Source organism: Lutra lutra, chromosome X (assembly GCF_902655055.1).
Source record: "Lutra lutra chromosome X, mLutLut1.2, whole genome shotgun sequence".
NCBI lineage: Eukaryota > Metazoa > Chordata > Mammalia > Carnivora > Mustelidae > Lutra > Lutra lutra.
In genome coordinates this window covers 23,210,130-23,230,725 of record NC_062296.1, presented here as the reverse complement: position 1 = coordinate 23,230,725, position 20,596 = coordinate 23,210,130, and the positions used below count along the sequence as shown (strand labels likewise).

The window sequence follows — 20,596 nt, the reverse complement described above, 5'->3', positions numbered from 1 at the left end:
GAAGTAAACTTAGATAGAGCAACTGACTTACCCAAGGTTCCACAGTGAATGCAGGCAGAGAGGGGAGAGAAATCCTTCCTTGTTCCTATGCACTGGAGTCATCTCCTACACCACCTCATTTAAATTACATGGAGACTGTTTATTTTCTATTTGTGTGGGAGATGAACTCAGATGCTTACTTGCTTGCTAGGAAAAACACCCTGCTAAAACATTGTCTAGACCAATTTTTAAAAGAGAAACTGGAAATGTTGACAGTATAGCCATAAAAACTTGAGTAAATCTACTGCATTTAAACAACAACATAAAATGGCTTCTGGGGAGGGGGAGGCATGAAACTAGAATGACATTTCTATTATAGACTTTGTGTTACCAAGAAGTGAGTTACATCATCATATGCACAGGGCACTGGATTTCCCCAGAAATATAAATAAGCTTAGTTTATGAATGACTTATACTCTTTTCTTCTCCTTCTTCTTCTTTTTCAAAATTAGTCAATGACTAAAAAAAAAAAAAAATGGCAATGTCCAGCAGAGACTACATTGAGACTAGCTATCTGAGAGAAAGTTTCCTTTTCTACATGCTAATCTCCGACATGCAGAAACAATTTTAATTTATGTCTGGCAGCATCTGAGCTGCAAGAAAGTGAGGCTACCGACATCTGGCTTGATAAACCACATAGCTGTAAGCAAGCTTATAAATTAAATTATTTAAGTATCCCCATTTAATTTTCAACATCTCTAAGGACAGGATGACAGACTGAAATGTGTCAAATGCAAAGAAACCAGCCTAAACTCATCTCAAACATGACACTTAAAGTAATTCAATAATATTCCACATTTTACAAACAGACATGAAAACATATTTTACCCCATCAATATAATTTGTGGTGCCCAAGTAGAATAATGCCATGATATCCCACAAGAAGCATAATTTAGCATGGACATAAATTTTACTTAAAGATTCAATTATTGTCTTAAATATAAGACTATGTGGAAAAAACTCAGTATGTTGGGTATCATCCCCTCAATCTAATACATTAGAGGGAATAAGACAAGTCCTCAGAAGATTTCTGTTTTCCTGTTTGGGGGCAACATAGTTATCACCATCATTGCATTTATATATTAATTCATTCAACACATATTTGAAAGTACCTACTACATGCTAGGGACAGAGATAGGTGCTGGAATCCGGCAGTAAATAAAGTCTACCCATCCTCCATCATCATGGAGCTTATTATCCCACTCTTACTAGATAAAATGCACTGATTGTCCTTCTGAACTTTGGAAGTCATTAATTCATGATCAATTTAAGTCCTTTTCCTCCTAGTAGCTCATGAAAGACGGATATATAATATCAACCCTAATAACATATTTACATCTGGCTACAAAAGGGATACTACACACATGCAAGAAAAGATGGACTCCAAAAACTCTGTTTCCAAAAGTGATTTGCTCACTGCTACTGGAGTTAGGAGGTAACTTGTTCCTCAATCAGTCACAGACCAAAACACACCAAGTTCCTGCTGGGGGCAAGGAAATACACTAAGCTTTAGGAGGGAATTAATGAGCATGATATTAAACTGTCTAAACTAGAGGTAAAGCTCATAACAGTGATACAAAAAAAGGAGGGAAGTGAAAGACATTATGAAGTACTGTGGGAGATAATGACAGATTATATATGGAAGGCAAAGTACAAGATGGGAGCAAAGAAAACCCAAGGTTTTAAGCCTGGGTAGCTGGAAGAATGATGGTATCACTGACAGAAACTGAGAAGGTGGACAAGGGATCCAACCTTTAAAAGACAATGTGCTCACCTTGAGAAATATGATGAATTTCAGATATCAGCAGAATATCCAAGGATATGCATGTGGCAAGAAGTTGGAGGTATGGGACTATAGTGAAAGAAATAGGTTTTAAAATTCATATATGTAAGAAATACCAGTTAAAGTCATAAATGTAGATGAAATCCCCAAGGAAGAAAAGGTAGAGGGAAGAAAACAAGTAATGGATCTTGAATATATACACAGTTTGAACACAGAAAACAGAAAATAGTCCAGGAGGAAATCTCCAGTTTCTTTTCTCAAGGAAGATTCACAGGAAATGAACAACATTGATACTAAAGAGAAGACAAGTTCTTCTCAGAGTGACAATATGGATAGGCACAGGATGAGGGGATACCAGAAAATCAGGTTTCTCTGATTTACCTTATCTATCCAATGATTGATCAATCGATCTTGGCTACTGGAAACATTTGGAGGGGGCGCAGATGGAGAGAGAGAGACAGAGAGAGAGAGAGAGAGAAAATCTCAGGCAGGCTTTACACTCAGCATTGAGCCCGATGCAAGGCTCGATCTCACAACTCTGAGATCATGTCCTGAGCCAAAATCAAGAGTTGGATGCTTAACCCACTGAGTCACCCAGGCATCCCGGCTACTGCAACATTTCAAGATTATATTTTAGAATATATACTAACATCATTCTTGAGAGGGGTCACATTAGGATCCTTTAGTTGAAGTATTCCACAATAAGAACACTCTTTGTGCAGGTGTCTGCCATTCTGTTGCCAAATTTAAGGTCCAGTCTAAGATTCAGATGTCTTAACTTAAGAATTCCTAAATTAGGGCACCCAAACAATAAAAATAAGTCAGATTAAAAAGAAAACAGGATTCTTCTCTTAATGGATTTCAGAACAAATAGAGATATAAGAAAATAGTAGCCCAGATCTTATTTGAATACTGGCCATGACACTTAGTGACCTTAGCCAGATTACTTAACCTCTCTTGGCCTCAGTCTTCCAAACTTTACAATTGGAGATGATAATAGTACAGGCTTCATAAAATTATTGTGGGGATTAAGTGAGATAACAGGTTTAAAATAGAACAGTTCGTGGCATAAAGCAATTGTTCATACCTTGCTAGATCTCTCTCACATATACATGTTCATGTCAATTAACAACACATAGAAAAGTCCATATAATTTTTTAAAAAGTAAGCTAAAATCCAAATTGTCTACTATTATTTGAAATATAAGCATGTCAGTCACGTGGGATTATCTATGTCCTAGACAGAGAAGCGAAAGAACAAGGTGAGAAGTCATTTATAAAGAACTTCAACATTTATAAAATAAAAAACACATACTCAAGAATGGGAAGAGAAAGCAAAAAATGAAGAAAGCATATTCACCTTCTTTTGCCAAATGTCAAGAATGAGAAAAAAGAGAGAGAGAGAGAAGATGCTCATGTGGTTTGGCAAACTGGAAATTTTAAATGGAAATTATTTGAGGAATGGTCTATATGCAATCCCCATTCTAATTCCAGTCTTATCCAAAGTATTATCATTAAAGAAATGATCTTAAAACACTGGAAATAACTATCAATGTTATGCGGATATCAAATTTTTCTAGGCCCAGTTTTATTTCCTTCCATGATAAAATGACAAGATGAAGGCAAAATGGTAAAATATTTTGATTTCAATAAGAAATCTGACTTAAATTCTATGACATTCTTAAAAGCAATGAGGAAAAAAAAGGGGCTTACACTAGAGTTCAATAGTCTTACACTGGAAGGCCTGACAAGCCTGGAACAGTGCTGAGGAGGGCCAATGGCAAAACTAAGAAACAAATAATGGAAAAAGGGAACAGGAAAAGATATAGAGAGAAAAAACAAGCAGAAAGAATAAGAAATGAGGGAAAAATCAGTGCTGTGACAGATTTGCCCAGTTAATATTTATAAAGCACTTAAGAACAGTGCCTGACACATAAATTGCTATATTTGCTAAAATAAAGAATCCTACACTCAGGCCTGACAACATGACTCCCTAAACCCTTTGTGTAGACATTCACATTCTTGAAAACAGAAGCCTAGAGCAAATGATTTCTCAAGGTCCCCTGAAGCTCAGTTATTTCATAGCTCTGTTTCTCATCATTTTTAAGAGATTTCATGAGAGAAAGGAAAGGTGATGATACTGTTGACACATCACAGTTCTATTTCCTACGTCATCCTTTCCCATTTTACCTAAACGCATAACAAACCTGCTTTTTAATAGACAGCATTCATTTGGTAAATTTTTTAGAATTTGTGGGCATTATTGTCAGCATGACTTCCTTTGATAATAAACACATTAACAACCAGTATTCTTTAAACAGCCTGTTCATTTATAAGGTAACCCTGTCAGTAAGCTCTACTGTAAATCATTTGGTACCCCGAACTCTCTGTTCCCATCAGTAATGAAGTAGGCATTTTTATTCAAATGTAGCAGGATGTTCAGCTCCCAAGATAATGATTAAGCGAAGATCTCCTTTTTTATTCTGCAGACAAAGCAGATACCATACTTACAGTTTAGGCTCTCAGGGACAAAAATCTTAATGGAGGCCAAGATTTCCTCAGACTTTATGGAAATAACCTTTTAAAAAGTTTGCATTCTGTGGTCCCTCTCTGTGGCAATTCTGATATCTTTTTTCTGGGGTCAGAATGTTCTTGACAGGTCTCCCACTCCCTTGCTACTCTTTAATAGTACTACGATTTCCTCACTTCTCTTCCTAATGAATATTTCATCTGTCTGAAGGAATAATCATTGTGTGTTTACCAAATGACAAAATGACTTACGAAAATGTACTTAACTGGAAATCAGCCTTTCTTAGAATTACCAATCTTCTTTGAGCTCCTTCCTCTGCCTCCTCACGCGATTGTGAACAGCAAAATGAATAGTAATGTTGTGTGTTCTCTTGTGATTAAAGCTATAAGCTTAGGGCAAATGAGTATTCATAGATGGCACTCACATCATACAGTATGTAGATGTAAGCTTCGATCAAGGCATGCCCATAAGTGCATCTTTCATTTTGTGTTCATACACTATACGAACTACTCAAGCATCAATCAAGGTGTTTTTGAACAAAGCAAGGTGTAAAATTAAATAAAATTAAAAAGGGCATTGAAAACTCATATTGTTTATGTTAATTTATCATTAGAGGTTTGCAGCATACACTATGAATTACACCCTCCCCATTTAACCAGGTGAGAATGTTGCAAATAAGAGAACAAAATCAGTCATCTGTCACCCACAGTGATAGCCAGCCATGTCAGTTAAAGTGTATCTTTCAAAATTGAGGTTCCCATGCAGTAGTATACATATTCCTGGGATAAAATAGGTAGCTGATGTGTTCTTGGAAAACAGCCATTTAAAATCATGTAAGTTGAACAGTTTCATCTGACATTTGTCAGACATCTAGCAAATACAGGACAAAACGTGAAGGTCAGCAATTCAATGACTACCCTATAGAAAGAATCCTGACTACTTCAAATACTGTGCCACATGGCATGTGAGTACATTACCGCTTTGTACTTATTTCAGAATTTTTGTCATTGTTTTTTTTTCCACTTTTCTTCAGCTTTTTAAAAAAGAATATATAGGGATTTTCAATATACTTTGGAAGTGTGTCAGGCTGAAGACATAGTGATTTCAAATTTATTAAGGTGAAATGGAGGGCTGGACTTTGCCTCACCCAAAAGACACTTTTGCTGCATTCAGCCATCAGGATAGCAATATCATGGGACTGAAATAACAACCCTAAAGAAGTTCTGCTCAGAGATTTTCCAGAAACCACAAAAGCCATTTCTATTAACTCTGAACCCGTTTCCTAAACATCTAATGTGGGACTTCTTGTTAGCAAATACATATGCATTTCAGATTATGGCTTATCTGTAAACACTTAGCAAAAGCCTACGGCTTTGTTTTCAGTTTTATGGTTGTTTTTCTGTATTTTTCCCCCTCTAAGGTAGAGGACTAAGTACCAACCGAGCAATGCTTCCATTTTCCTTAAAAGATCAGAGCTAAATGCTTCAAGAAAATGAATGCAATCTACAAGTTAAGTTTCATTATGTGTCTTGCAGATGGAAGTGTATGAATGGTTGTCCTACCCACAAAATACAAGTATGTAATCAGTCCCTAAGATGAGTAGACTCCAAAAGAGAATGATGGCACAGTTAAAAGTATCTTTTCAAGGAAGTTTATGGCAGTAAGTGGCTAAAATTGACCACCTTACCACATTTCTGCCCACACATTAAGGATGATTCTACAGTTTCATGGAAGTATGAGCTGACAACTAAATTGAGAATCCATATCTATCCATTGATCTATCAATCTATCGATTATTGATCTGTCAGTCTCTTAATCTATCCATCTATCATCTAATCTGTAAGGATATACCATATGCCAGAGAAGTTCAAACTGCCCCCTTGCAACAAAATCAAGTCATTCTGTTTCATTCTTCTTGCTTAGGTATCCACTTCTACTGCTTCACTAAAGTCTAATAGGCCCTGTTTTATTCCTCATCTCACCATTGCATGTAGGTACTTTATCCTGTTGTAAGATCTTTTCATTGCCTACTCTCATACCTAGAGAGATGGCTTGTAGCTTTGGTGTAAAATCTGACCGTTACTGAAATAGGCCATACACAAAAAAAGAAAAGAAAAAACGAAAAACTGGCAACCTACATGATACTCTCTTACTCTCCCCTACTGAACAGCATGGATATTCTGCCGTACTTTGATTTTTCTTTTTGGTGAATCAGTAGAGAAAGCTAGGTCACTGGAATGTTCAAGGCGAATTTTAAAATGAACATGTTTTGGATTCACTGATCTATATTATAAAAAGGATGATTGTCAGCTATGAGAAAATTTAACACTCAGATATCCTTAAAGGATTGACTGCACAAACACTAAAAGTTCAATCTGACTACATCTGGACCTATGTCTTGACTATTCTGATTTTGCATAATGAGAAGATGATGACCAAACTGAAATAAGGAGATAGACTTTTCTTAAATTCAGAATAACAAAAACTGAAGCCTAAATTATTTTTTTGAGATTCTCTCATTTAAATGTTTCATATGCTCCTCAAACTCAACAGGTATAAAATGGAACTCATTATCCTCATCTATGCCCCCCATTACCCCCATGAAGGCCAAAATCTGTACTTTCACTCCCTGAAGGCAAATGACACCAAAGCAGATGAATAGAAGTTGGGTAGGAGTAGGGGTGATGTGGGGTGGGAACAACCATTACAAAAGAACGTGTCAAGATATCTAGAAAAGGGCCCAGGATCTGATTACAAATTATGTTTAAAAATTTTAGCTGACCCTAAGGCCACGAAAAAAATTTTTTAACTCAGTTTCAACTTGATCTCAGTAATACTGAGTGATATTACCATCTACCCAGTCTCCCAAGCCAGAAACCTTTCTCTCACTTCTTATATCTAATGAGTGACCTATGCCAATTAGCATATGCCAAATCTCATGGTGCTCAAAGTGTCATCCCTGGACCTGTGGCATCAGCATTCCCTGGAAACTTTTTAGAAATTCAAATTCTTAGGGCACTTGGACGGGTCAGTAGGTTAAAGCCTCTGCCTTCAGCTCAGGTCATGATCCCAGGGTCCTGGGATCAAGGTAGGCATTGGGCTCTCTGCTCAGCAGGGAGCCTCCTTCCCCCGCTCTCTCTCTCTGCCTGCCTCTCTGCCTTCTTGTGATCTCTGTCAAATAAATAAATAAAATCTTTTTTAAAAAAGAATCATAGGGTGCCTGGGTGGCTCAGTGGGTTAAGCCGCTGCCTTCGGCTCAGGTCATGATCTCAGGGTCCTGGGATCGAGTCCCACATCGGGTTCTCTGCTCAGCGGAGATCCTGCTTCCCTCTCTCTCTCTGCCTGCCTCTCCATCTACTTGTGATCTCTCTCTGTCAAATAAATAAATAAAATCTTTAAAAAATAAAAAAAAATTAAAAAAAAATAAAAAAATAAAAAAATAAAAAAGAATCATATTCTTATGAGACATCTTATTCTATACCTTGTAGATCTACCGTCAAACTGTTTGAAGTATAGGACATGAATCTGAAAATACTTGAAGCTACTCGGTATTAGTGGAACACATCTTTACTAGTTTCAAAAACAAGATATGGTAATTATTGATGCGAAAAGTTAGTTATCAGAGTAAAGGAGATGGGTGGGAGAGATGAGCCCAAGAGAGTGTAACTTTATCTACTTAAAGAAATGAGGATGAAATGCTATCATCTTAAAAATATCTGAGTCTTAAAAGAATTCCTCCTGAAACATGCAAGAAACTTCAGATGGCACATGGACACTGTATATAAAGTATGTTCTTGATTATAACTAGTAGCTTCTTATCAGATTCCTTCTAAAAATCCTCAAATTTTCATTGAAATGAAAACTATCACAGAACTTAAGAGGAACAGGATTTTAAAAACCCTTTAAGATTGTAGTAACCAGGAGGACCAGGGTTAAGTGGGTTAAGCCTCTGCCTTTGGCTCAGATCATCATCTCAGGATCCTGGGATCAAACCCCACATCAGGCTCCCTGCTCAGCGAGGAACCTGCTTCTCCCTCTCCCTCTGCCCTCCCCCTGCTTGTGCTCCCTCTCTCTCTCAAATTAATAAATAAATAAATAAAAGTAAAAATAAAGAAATGCAAATTCTTGGGGCACCTGGGAGGCTCAGTCAGTTAAGGATCCAACTCTTGATTTAGGTTCAAGTCTTCAGGCTCTGTGCTCAGAGAGGAGTCTGCCTGGGATTCTTTCTCTCTCTCTCTCTCTGCTCCTCCTTCTGCTCATGCTCTATCTCTCAATAAATAAACAAAATCTTGAAAAAAAAAAAAAGAAATGAAAATTCCTGGGCCCCACCCTAGATGCACTGAAACGTAAACTGGAGGAAAGGGTCTAGCAATTTGCAACTTAACAGGCCCTCCAAGTGATTCTGATGTACATTCAAGTTTGAGAATCATTGTTCAAATCCATCTCTTTATCATCATTCCCTCTGTCAACTACCACCTGGCCCTCATCATCTCATTTGGTCTATGGCAACAGTATCTTAATTGGTTCCCTGGCCTTCAATATTGCATCCTCCAAGCCATCTTTCATCCTATCACCAAAGTGAGCCCTCCATATCACAAATGTGATTATTAGTATCCTTCCCTAGTTCCTCTATGCCTATAGAAACGGTTTTTAAACTGTGTTCCTAAGTTAATTTGTTTCCAGGGTTGCTCTCAGGCAATACAGAGGCTCAGTGGGTAGTAGACCAAACTTCAAATTTCACAAGTAGCTTTACAAAAACCATTGGCCAACAAGAGAAAGGAGATGCTCCTTAGGACACAGAAGTCCATCTTTATCTATCTCCAGGCTACCTCTCCAGCCTCATCTTCTCTCATGCTTACCTTCCACATCACCTTTACCTATATAAAAGAATGCAGCTTCCCTAAGGACTACTGAGTGTTTCTGTTTCACTGCTTCTTTTGCTTAGAACATCTGCCCATCCTTGCCATTTGTTCACCAGATAATACCAAATTTCTGTTCCCTATCTCTTATCAGTCCACACTTTTTAGGATGGCTCCAGTATTACTAGCACCACCTTCTTCATGAAGACTTTTCAGATGTCTGCTTCTCATCCCTCTGCTAGATCCAATTGATTAACTTTTCTCTGTGCTCTCACCGTGGCAATTACAGCAGTGAGAATAATAGCTGATCTATGTTATATGCAATCATTGTGTAAAGTGCCATCTTAAACCTCACAAGTTTATGAAGTATGAGGTATAATTATCATCCTCCTTTTATTTTAATATAATTAGTATACAATGGTATATTAGTTTCAGGTGTATAATATAATGATACAACAATTCTATACATAATGTAGTGCTCATCATGATAAGTGTTATAATCCCCATTTTAAAGATGAGGAGACTAAGGTCTAGAAAGATTATATTTAATCTACTTGCCCAAATTGTATAGCAAATATGTGGCAGAACTGATCACCTTATCTACTTAAACCCCAAAGCATATGCACTTAACCTCTATAGCACATGGCCCAGGCTCATAACACATGAGTTAGGTAAGCAAGGAATAAGACAAAAGGGGGTGGCAGACAGTATGGAATGGAACAAGGTACACTCAAGGTATAAACTTTAAAAAAAGGAAGGGGAGGGGAGGAAGAGAGGAAAAGAAGAGCTCTGGGTCGCAAATAAAACATATTTAAAGACTGATCCTGAATAGTAGGCCACTAGCTTGAGACTCCTGTTTCATACTGTATTCAATTCCCAATTTTATGCTTGTCATAAAACCCATGTCAGGATAATTTATTAGGATAGTAGTGCCTCTATCTTTCTTGCTGCTGTAGGTGTCCCATGAAAGAAGGGTAACTTTCTACTTTTCACCTATCCACAAACCTTGCATCCTAGACATCAAGGCAGAGGGATGAGGGACAAGGGGATGAAATAAAGGGACCTAAATGGTCCATAGAAGGAGAGAGAAAGAAGGCTACATTCTTCTTGACACAGTCAGCAGGATTTTAGGGATCTCATAAATGGTTGTACTTCTAAAGGTGGGGCTGATAATGCATATCCAGAAAGAACCAAAATGGTCATAGACAAACATCCCTGTGCTCCAAGATCAGAATAAACCATGCCTTTCAGCAATCATGACTGCTACTAGAGACTCTGCTGCAGATTTTCTGTACTGGGTAAACCCCAGTGTACTACTTCTCCGTTGCCACTATAATGAACTACCACAGACTCCGTGGCCTAAAACAATCTAGATTTATCTTAGGGTTCTGGGAGTTAGAAGTCTGAAATGAGTCTTGATGGACTACAGTACAGGTGTTGGCAGGGCTGCGTTCCTTTCTAGAGGCTGTGGGGGTAATCCTTTTCATTACCCTTTCCAGCTTTGAGAGGCCACCCCCATTCCTTGGCTCATGGCCACTGTCTTCAAAGCCAGCAATGCCAGCTGAGCTCTTCTCAGGCTGCGCGCTCACTGGTTCTCACTTCTGCCTCCCTCTTACACTTTTGAGGCTCCTTATGATTATAATGAGTCCACCCAGTGAACCAGGATAATCTTCCTATTTTAGGGTCAGCTGAATAGTAACCTTAATTCTATCTGCAATCTTAATTCCTCTTTATCATGTGATGCAACAGATTCACAGGTTCCAGGGATTAGGACATGGACATCTTTGGGGGGCCATTCTGCCTACCATGACCAGTGTTTCCTAAAGACTTTTTGAGTGAGGAGCTATTTGAGATTATATATCTTATTACCCTACTGAGTAGGTTCTGATATGTGAATATTTGTAATTAAAATATATAATATGAATGGCATGAGCAAGTAAATTCATATGCATTCCCCACCTATAATAATTTTTTTATTTCTCTGTATATAAGTCAGGCCTCACCTCTCTACCATGAGCCTGTGGTTGGGGACCATGGCCCATTTTGGTTTTTGTTTCACCAGCACCTAGTACCATGCCTGGCACACTATAGGAATTTTTGTTTGTCACAGTAATAAATAAGCAAAAAATGTTTCTTCTGGGAAAAAAATTGTAGAATTATATTTGTTACTTAGTTCAAAGCTGTGCATATCTTGAAAGTTGAATCTAGTGCCAAAAAGGGAGGGGGAAGCTGAACATACACTATTTTAAAAATCTATTTGAAATAGATGTCAGAGGCATTTTTAAAATTATTTCTAATATGGATCATTCATCAGTAGAATAAGCAAAAAAGAAAAGGGAACTGCTCCCCTAAACCATATGGATTCTTATATTTCATTTCAAATCAATAAAGGGAAAGTCACTTCTAAAATATTATGATTCATGAACTTCATTTTCCACTCCTTTTGGTTTGATCACAATAGCCATCTCTGTATGGTACTAGAATTGTTGATATTTTATTGCATTAAAACATCTCATTATTATGTATTAAATGCTATTATTTATGGCCACTACTCCATCTGATGTGAGACAGAAAAATTACTGAAGGCTTGCCATCTCAGGACTAGGCATTTTATAGAGATGAAGGACTGACTAGGAAGAGTCAATGGTCCTTCAGCTGCCCCTCAGATCATTAACTCCAAGTGGTTATTTGCTCCCAGGCACTGTCCTATGCCTAGGTTGTTATTGCTGTGATATGTAGATGAAGAAGAATATATTTTAAATCCTTTAATATGAACTCAATGCTCATGAAGGATGCCAGATTGAAAGCATTGGAGTCTGAACTCATCGGGTTATGCACTTGGCTGGTCCAAGTTACAGAGAGATGCTTGACCTTGAATGACCACCTTGCAAGAGGGAGAAAACATAGAGTTTTGCTGAATTTCAAGAGACTTAGTGAGGAGCAGCACATCAGCATTCCAAAGTTAAGCATTTTTATCAAGAAGGAAAAAATAAGACTATTAACTTAACTTCTACTTGACTCTATTTATTATAATGCCAATACTGGTATGTATGTAGTGGGGGGCAGTGGTGTTAGGAAACACAATTACTTTAACATAAAACATAAATAAATGTCTATTACCAACGCACTAAAACACTTAAATAAGCAGAAATCTTTTTAACAACTGATATATGTATTCCAGCTTTATGGCCTTGATCCTATTTTGCACACTTGAGGAGTCCTTAACTTTCCAAAAACTGAGGAGGAAGAAAGTTAGAGCTATCCAAAGTTTTATTATAGATATGAGAAAACCAAGGCTCAGAGTGGAAAAGTGACCTGAGGAGGACCATATCAGCAGTATAAGACTGGGAGCAGAGCCCAGATTTTCTGATTAACAAGCAAAGGCTTTTCTAATATACCATGTTGTCTCTCTAAGGGAGGAAAACTAGCTGCTCTCTGAACCTTTTAAATATTTAGTGCCAATTATTTTCATAAGTGTGCATTCTTTTGGCCTTTTAGGCATTTTTCCTCCAATCTGATCTATTCATTCACAAAAGATTAGGAAGACTATCATTTTTCACATACTTAAGCCTTCTTAAGTATGAAAAAATACCTTTCAGTTAATATTACACACTGGCAGACTCACAATTCCCAAATTAAGAGCCTTATTTTCACAAATGATACAAAACACAAAAATCTTGACTTCCTTCCTCAGTGAGTTTCTTTTTTATTCTGTCATTTTATTTTCTGATACTTTTTTTCCTATAGCGATCGAAACTTTCCAGCAATAGTATTCCCTAAAGGCAGTACCTCAAGAAGAATAGCAAATGGAACCACATGCACTGTTAAAACTGACAAATCCATTTAAAATTCCCATTACAGACTAATCTCAATTAACTGGAACCCAATTTAAAAAAAACAACAACAACATATTTGTACTATATTTTCAATTGACAATGCAAATTCCAAGATTTTAAGGGTTTCATTATTTATATAATCTCATTGTTTTACATAAAGTATCGAGTGATTCCAAAGACTTATCACAAATTCAGATCATCCTTTTGACTTTTTTACAAGTTGGGATGAGAATTCATATTTGAATAATAATGTGTAGTACTACCAAATATAGGTACCAAAGGAAAAAACTAATATTCTCTATTTCTTACTAAGTACCAAATATTGACCAATTTTTTAAAATAATCTTTTCTTTTTTTTTAAAAGATTTTATTTGTGTATTTGACAGAGATCACAAGTAGGCAGAGAGGCAGGCAGACAGAGAGAGGGGGAAGCAGGCTCCCCACTGAGCAGAGAGCCAGATGCGGGGGTGACATTCCAGGACCCCGGGATCATGACCTGAGCTGAAGGCAGAGGCTTTAACCTACTGAGCCACCAAGGCGCCCTGACCATTTTTTTTGGACCAATATTTTTAGTAAGAATGAAAGTCAATGAGGGAAGTCTTTCAGGTAAGTTTAGATTTTGATTAATCGAAAGTCTCCCCACCTTGCTACATTTTCTTGCATATTCCCTTTACCAGAGGACTGAATAGAGAAGCAATTGCTTTCTCAATATTCCAGATGAATTCTATCTACTTTGGCACGTTTACAAAAATAAAAGGCACAATAATTTTTGCCCAGTAGTTGCACAATAAATATTAATTGTGCATATAGACTGGTAAAGGGATGGATGAAAAGAAGGGCGTAAGGGTGAATAAATGAATGCAACACCATGTCAATACAGATATTTTACTTGAGAATTTCCTAAAAAATTAAAACATTCATTTCAGGAGACAAATATTTATTTTGTCTGTAAAATTCTCTGAATGAAAATTTTTTCCATTGATATGGAGAAATGCTATGCTTATTTGCAGTCAACAAGAACTACTAAATAGTTTCCAAACATCCTCATTGGCCACTACTGTTCCTTGTACTCAGCAGATACTCCCATTAGTGAAGGAGTCTCTTGGTTTTAGCAGCTGTATATAGAAAAGGTCACAGGTTCATTCAAATATGTAGGATAGCTTGCATATTTGATTTTGCAAAGACTCTCTAACAGTTATGGAGCACAGACACAAACTTATCTACACCATGACCATTTTAAGGGTTTAAAATGATGCATTTCATCTACGTGACACTCAATGAATACAACTGATTATAGCAGTGAAACATTCCTTTCCTTTCACATTATGCAACAAAGTGTTCAATTCCCCCAAGTAAATTTCAGTGTAGAATGCACATACCTTGATAGATCCAGAAGTTATGGGAATCAAAAAGGAGACAGCTGAATAAAGGTCACCCTTGTAATTCCTGTAAACAAATTAGGCCAAATTATCTTTCAAACATATGTACAAGCAGGTCCAAAGCAGTCCTTCTATGAGGGAAAGGAAGAGACACATGAGAGGCTGGAGTGGGGGGAGGCATGGGGGTTGTGAATGAAAGACTTTATTTTGCAATTCACAAAGAATAATGGGGTCAGTCTCCTAAAAGGTCTGCTTGAAACTTCAATCATATTATGTTGCTAATGAAGAATTTTTTAATTAACAATTAGTATACCTAAAGGTCTATGGAATTCTCACCCACAAACACTGTCCCAGCTTAACAGTATTCAATTATTGTTCAATATACCACTCATTTTGAGAGGAAATGTCCACAATTTCAAGGAGTTTTCACCAATATAAATATTTTATAGTAATTTAAATTTCTTATACTAAAATAGTCCTTTATAGTTTACCAGAAACATTCATATACACATTTCATTTAATCCTCAAAACAACCCTGAAGAAACAGACTGAGAGGTAAAATGGCTTGCACAGGGTCACATTTGTGGTTAGTGGCAGAGCAAGAATTAGAATCCAAGTCCCCTCACTTTCAGCTCAGTCATTTTTCCAATGTCCCACGTGACTTTCTTCATGACAGTTATAAAATTAACTATATGTCTCGATGGGCTACACTTGGTACTGGGCAATAGGGCAGGAAATATGTCCTATAATAATCCCTACCATTTCACCCAACTTGAGAGATACATATCTCTCTCTCTACATATACACACATGTGTCTGTGTGTATACATATTTTATTGACACAGAAGTGTTAACAATATATTGATAAATTTTTTAAAAAGCACATTATAAAGTAATTACATGAGTCTGGCTTTAAAAAAGACATATATGTGGGCGCCTGGGTGGCTCAGTTGTTGGGCGTCTGCTTTCGACTCCAGTCATGATCCCAGGGTTCTGGGATAGAATCCCGCATCAGGTTCCCTGCTCAGCAGGAAGCCTGTTTCTCCCTCTCCCACTCCCCTTGCTTGTGTTCCCTCTCTCACCCTCTCTCTCTCTCTGTTAAATAAATAAATAAAATCTTTTAAAAAGCAGACATATATGTATGTAAAATATATATGATTTTTTCTTTCTGTGTGTCTGTATTTTCTAATTTTTCTATAACAAACATATATGACTCATACATAAAAAGCTATGTTTTAAATTCTCCAAAAACCCATTTTAGGTGGGTGGGGAGATGGAAGATACAGGGAGTGGGGATGAAGGAGGGCACTTGTCATGATGAGCACCAGGTGTTGTATGGAAATGTTAAATCACTATACTGTATACCAGAAACTAATATTACATTGCACGTTAACTAATTGGAATTTAAATTTTAAAAAATGAAACAAATTAAAAAAGGTTTCAAAAATCCATTTTAGAAAAGGCAGTGTTGGGGCGCCTGGGTGGCTCAGTGGGTTGAGCCGCTGGCTTCGGCTCAGGTCATGATCTCGGGGTCCTGGGATCGAGTCCCGCATCGGGCTCTCTGCTCAGCGGGAAGCCTGCTTCCCTCTCTCTCTCTGCCTGCCTCTCCGTCTACTTGTGATCTCTGCCTGTCAAATAAATAAATAAAATCTTTAAAAAAAAAAAAGAAAAGGCAGTGTGGTGAATTAACACAAAAGAAAAAGGAAAACAAAAACTTTTAACTTTAGTATTCCAATATTTTATGATTGGCACTCAATTAACCTTATGGCCCCAATTTATCAATCAAGTATTCCCCAAACCTATTCTTTTTATGTTGAGGCAAAATCTCAGTAATAAGGGCAAACAATTTAAAAATTTCTGCACAGTAAATCGTGACAGAATATCTAAATGCAATTTTTTTAAAAATGTAGGTTAATAACATTATTGTCACTTTTGACAAATATCATCTATGTGAACTTGTAATGATAATAATAGTGTTATATTAATACTAACGATCGCCATATCCAATATACTATATACAAATCATCCCTAATAGACTGAAGTAGTGTTCTTGATTACTTGCAATCTAACTGCCTGATGTACATTTTTCATCACTGTTAATGTTGCTCAAAAAGACATAGTTTTGCTCAAGCGTTCATGTGGTTCTGTAACAGCGTTAAGTTAGAATCTTTCAAGGGAAGACATTTCAGAAAGTACTTAGATCTAGACTACAAAAAAGTATTTCTGGCTCTTTTACCACATATACGAGAGCAAGTCTGTAGAAATTGGCTTCATACCCATCAGGGTGATTCTGCAAGGAGGTTAGCAAAAAATGCCTTAAAAAATAAACTGCCCTATGCCTGGGTGGCTCAGTCACTAAGTGTCTGCCTTCAGCTGGGGTCATGGTCCCAGGGTCTTGGGACTGAGCCCCACATCTGGGTTGCATGCTCAGCAGGAAACCTGCTTCTCCTTCTCCCACTCCCCGCACTTGTGTTCCTCTCTCACCGTATCTCTCTCTGTCAAATAAATAAATAACATCTAAAAAAATAAATAAACTGTCCTATATGGAGCATTTTGCCTCACTGAGATACACAGAGGACTGGGAAGCAAGAGGGCTTTGAAATGATTTAGCTCTTCTCTGCTCACTTCTCAACTGCCTTCAAACTGGAGCCTTCAGGAAGATATCCTTCCCATTTATGACTAGAGAAGGCCAGTTCATACATAGATCTATATAAGATACCCCAAGTCATTTGCCATCACTTACCAGCTCAAACATGTACCACTTCCCTCACCTTTCACCTCTTTATTTCACTCAAGAATTCATTCCAAAAAAGAAACTGCTGACTGTCTTAATACTGCATGTGGGCTAGCTACCCTTTAGGAACAAAAAAAAAAAGTAAGAACGTTTGACAGGACCATCACTGAACACAACCAAATAATGCACACCAGAGGCAAAAACAGTAGGAGCCACAAATGTTAGAAATGCATGTCACACTATTGACTATTGGTTTTGAAAATAGGCTAGAGCCTGCAAGCAAAGTCCTAAAGCCAGATCTGAACAGCTCATTAAGAGTTCATCTAACCCACACTTTAATTAGTGCCACTGCCTCTTGTTTGGTCCTACATAGAGAATAATATTCTACATTCTTCAGTTCTCAGCCTCTTAAAATGAAACCATCATCTGATATCGGCTGTGGAGATGAAATGCATAAATTGAAGGTAAATGAATAAAAGAATTGTCTAAGAGTCTGGTTCAAAAAATACATCTATATATATGAATACACATTTATCAAAATATGCATACATGTGTGTATGGATAGATATCTTTCTCAGATGCACTTAAAAAGTGTTAACTCCTATTTGTTTAGGAAACGGGCCATTTTTTACTTGTTTTCAACAATTATTCAATTAGGGGCGCCTGGGTGGCTCAGTGGGTTAAGCCGCTACCTTCAGCTCAGGTCATGATCTCAGGGTCCTGGGATCGAGTCCCGCATCGGGCTCCCTGCTCAGCAGGGAGCCTGCTTCCCTCTCTCCCTCTCTCTGCCTGCCTCTCTGTCTACTTGTGATCTCTCTCTGTCAAATAAACAAATAAAATCTTTAAAAAAAATAATTATTCAATTATATACTAATTATAACTATAACAACTTATTAACACTTTTTGTTTTCAAGGGACTTTGGGCTGCATATAGGTCACACTTTATTTTACTAATGAGTATATCTTTACATATTGCTACACATACTTCAAAAGCCCTATCATTTTTCTAATGGGACGTTTACCCAAGACCTTGTAGAAAATAATTGTGTTAATAGCAGAGACAGTTTCCCCATTACAATGATCAGTACTCTCAGACAATTAATGCTGCAACACTCTGTATTGTCACTTTCTTCCTTGGGGCCTAGAGAACTTCTTGGTTTACATTATTGGCTGCAGCTTCTTTTTGTTCTGGCAGTATGGGCATTTCTAATGATGAGACCTGCCAAAACTTGTCAATGCTATTTTTCTTCTCTTCCATTAGAGGGGACTGTGGCTGAATAGCCAAGCAATCTATAGTCTAACTTCACTTAATTGTTTTTACTACATGACATGAAGAAATATAGTGAGCAATCACTCCTGTTTTACATGAAGCAAATTGCTAGTGCTCTCCACAGCAATATGAAGAAGTCTTAACTTGCCTAATCTCCCTTGAACATCCTGTTCAAATCCTGACAGGAAAAACTCAGCATTCCTTGGTTCTCCAATGACTAAAGACTAGATTGGATCAGTAGATCTCAATTACTTTCCCTGTCGGTAGATCTCTTCAGAACAAAGCAGCCAGAGAACAGTTGGTCCCAGTTACAGCTGGTATATTCCTCTCCCTCTAGCACCACCTCTCAAGGAGACCAGGTATATCCTCTTTGTTATTTATTACCTAAACCTCACTTTTAAGGTGCAATATTTGTTTTTGTGTTTTTTGTTTCCTCTTTGTTTTGTAAATTTATTTTTCTTTTTAAAAAGATTTTATTAAGTGAGTTGGGGGAAATCGGAAGGGGAGATGAACCATGAGAGACTATGAACTCTGAGAAGCAAACTGAGGATTTTGGAGGGGAAGGGGGTTGAGGGGCTGGGAGAGCCTCGTGGTGGGTATTAAGGAGAGCACTTATTACATGGAGCACTGGGTGTGGTGCATAAACAATGAATCTTGGAACACTGAAAAAATAAAATTAAAAAATAAAATAAACAAATGTTATAAAAGGAGGATTTTATTTATTTATTTATTTATTTGTCAGAGAGGTCATAATCAGGGGGAGCAGCAGGTAGAGGGGGAAGCAGACTCCCCATGAGTAGGAAGCCCTATGTGGGCTGGATTCCAGGACCCTGGGATCATGACCTGAGCTGAAGGCAGACGCTTAACCGACTGGCCACCCAGATATGCTGTAAATGGATTTTTCTGCAATGAAAGTTATACAGACTTGCTGTAGAAAGTCTGGGAAATACAGAAGATATAAAGGAAAAAAATCACCTAATACCCACCTCCCTCAAAGAGACATAATCACTTTTAGCACCATTGTGCATGGTTTTCCAGTCTTTTTTTTTCCTTTCTTACATAGTAGGTAAATATAATTTTGTATCCTCCTTTAACACTTGATAGCATAACATAAACATTTTCCTTTTATCATAAAATATTTGCAAACATCATCTTTAATGGCCATAAAATATTACATTGTCTCGATATACCATAAATCACTTAGCAATTCCCTTGTTGAACATTTAGGTTCCTTCATTTTTTTCCACTAATACAAATAATTTATGGTGAAAATCTTTGCAAATAAAGCTTTTTCTGCACTTTGCATTATTTCTTTAGGACAAATTCCCAGAAGTAGAATTATTGGGTCAAATGGATATGAGCATTTTTGAGGCTTTTCCTTCAAACTGCCAAATATAGACCAACAAACATTTCATCATGTCCTTATATTCATGTATTTACTCAACCATTACTTATTAAATACCTACCATGTACCAGGCACTGTGCTAGGTGATACGAATACAGTAGTGAAGAAAACAGACATAAAATTCCATGCCCTCATAGAGCTAATATGCTAGTAGATTTGATAAATTATAAATAAACAAAAGTACAGTGGGATACCAGGTAGTAATGAGAAATATGAGGAAAAATAGAAGCATATAAAGGCATAGAAAATGAAGAATCATGACAGGACTCATTACATAAGATGGCCAAAGAAGGTCTCTATGATTAAAAAATATTTGATCAAAGAGCTGAATGAAGCAGGAAAGTAAGCTTACAGAAATCTTGGAGAAAATTCATTTCAGGCAGTGGAAATGGCAAGTACAAAGGCCCTGAGAAACAAAAAAGCATGGCATGTTGGGAAAGTGTAGCTAGAATTTTATGACCAAGTTTTGGTAGGGAAAATAGTAAGATGCAAGGCCCAATAGAGACCAAATCATGTAGGGTCTTGTAGACCATGGCAAAGATTTTAAATTATTTTTTAAATTTTACTTTAAGTGTGAGAAGAAGGCAGCTATCAGAGGGAAAAGAGAGGGAAAATCAGAAGATCTTACTTATGTTTTAAAAGGATCACCCTGGGTGCACCTGGGTGGCTCAGTGGGTTAAGCATCTGCCTTGGCCTCAGGTCATGATCCCAGCACCTTGGGCTGGAGCCCTCTATCAAGTTACCAGGCTCTGAGCTCCCTGCT

General features: G+C 37.3%; 1 protein-coding gene across 6 annotated transcripts in view; it reads right to left on the bottom strand.

Moving 5' to 3' along the window:
- TENM1 (teneurin transmembrane protein 1) overlaps positions 1 to 20,596 on the bottom strand; it is a 785,443-nt gene that overhangs the window by 752,178 nt on the left and 12,669 nt on the right. For all 6 annotated transcript variants that reach the window (XM_047716031.1, XM_047716030.1, XM_047716033.1 and 3 more), the window contains one exon: positions 14,426 to 14,492. The gene's annotated coding sequence lies outside the window, so the exon portion shown is untranslated. The remainder of the gene's footprint in view (positions 1 to 14,425; positions 14,493 to 20,596) is intronic.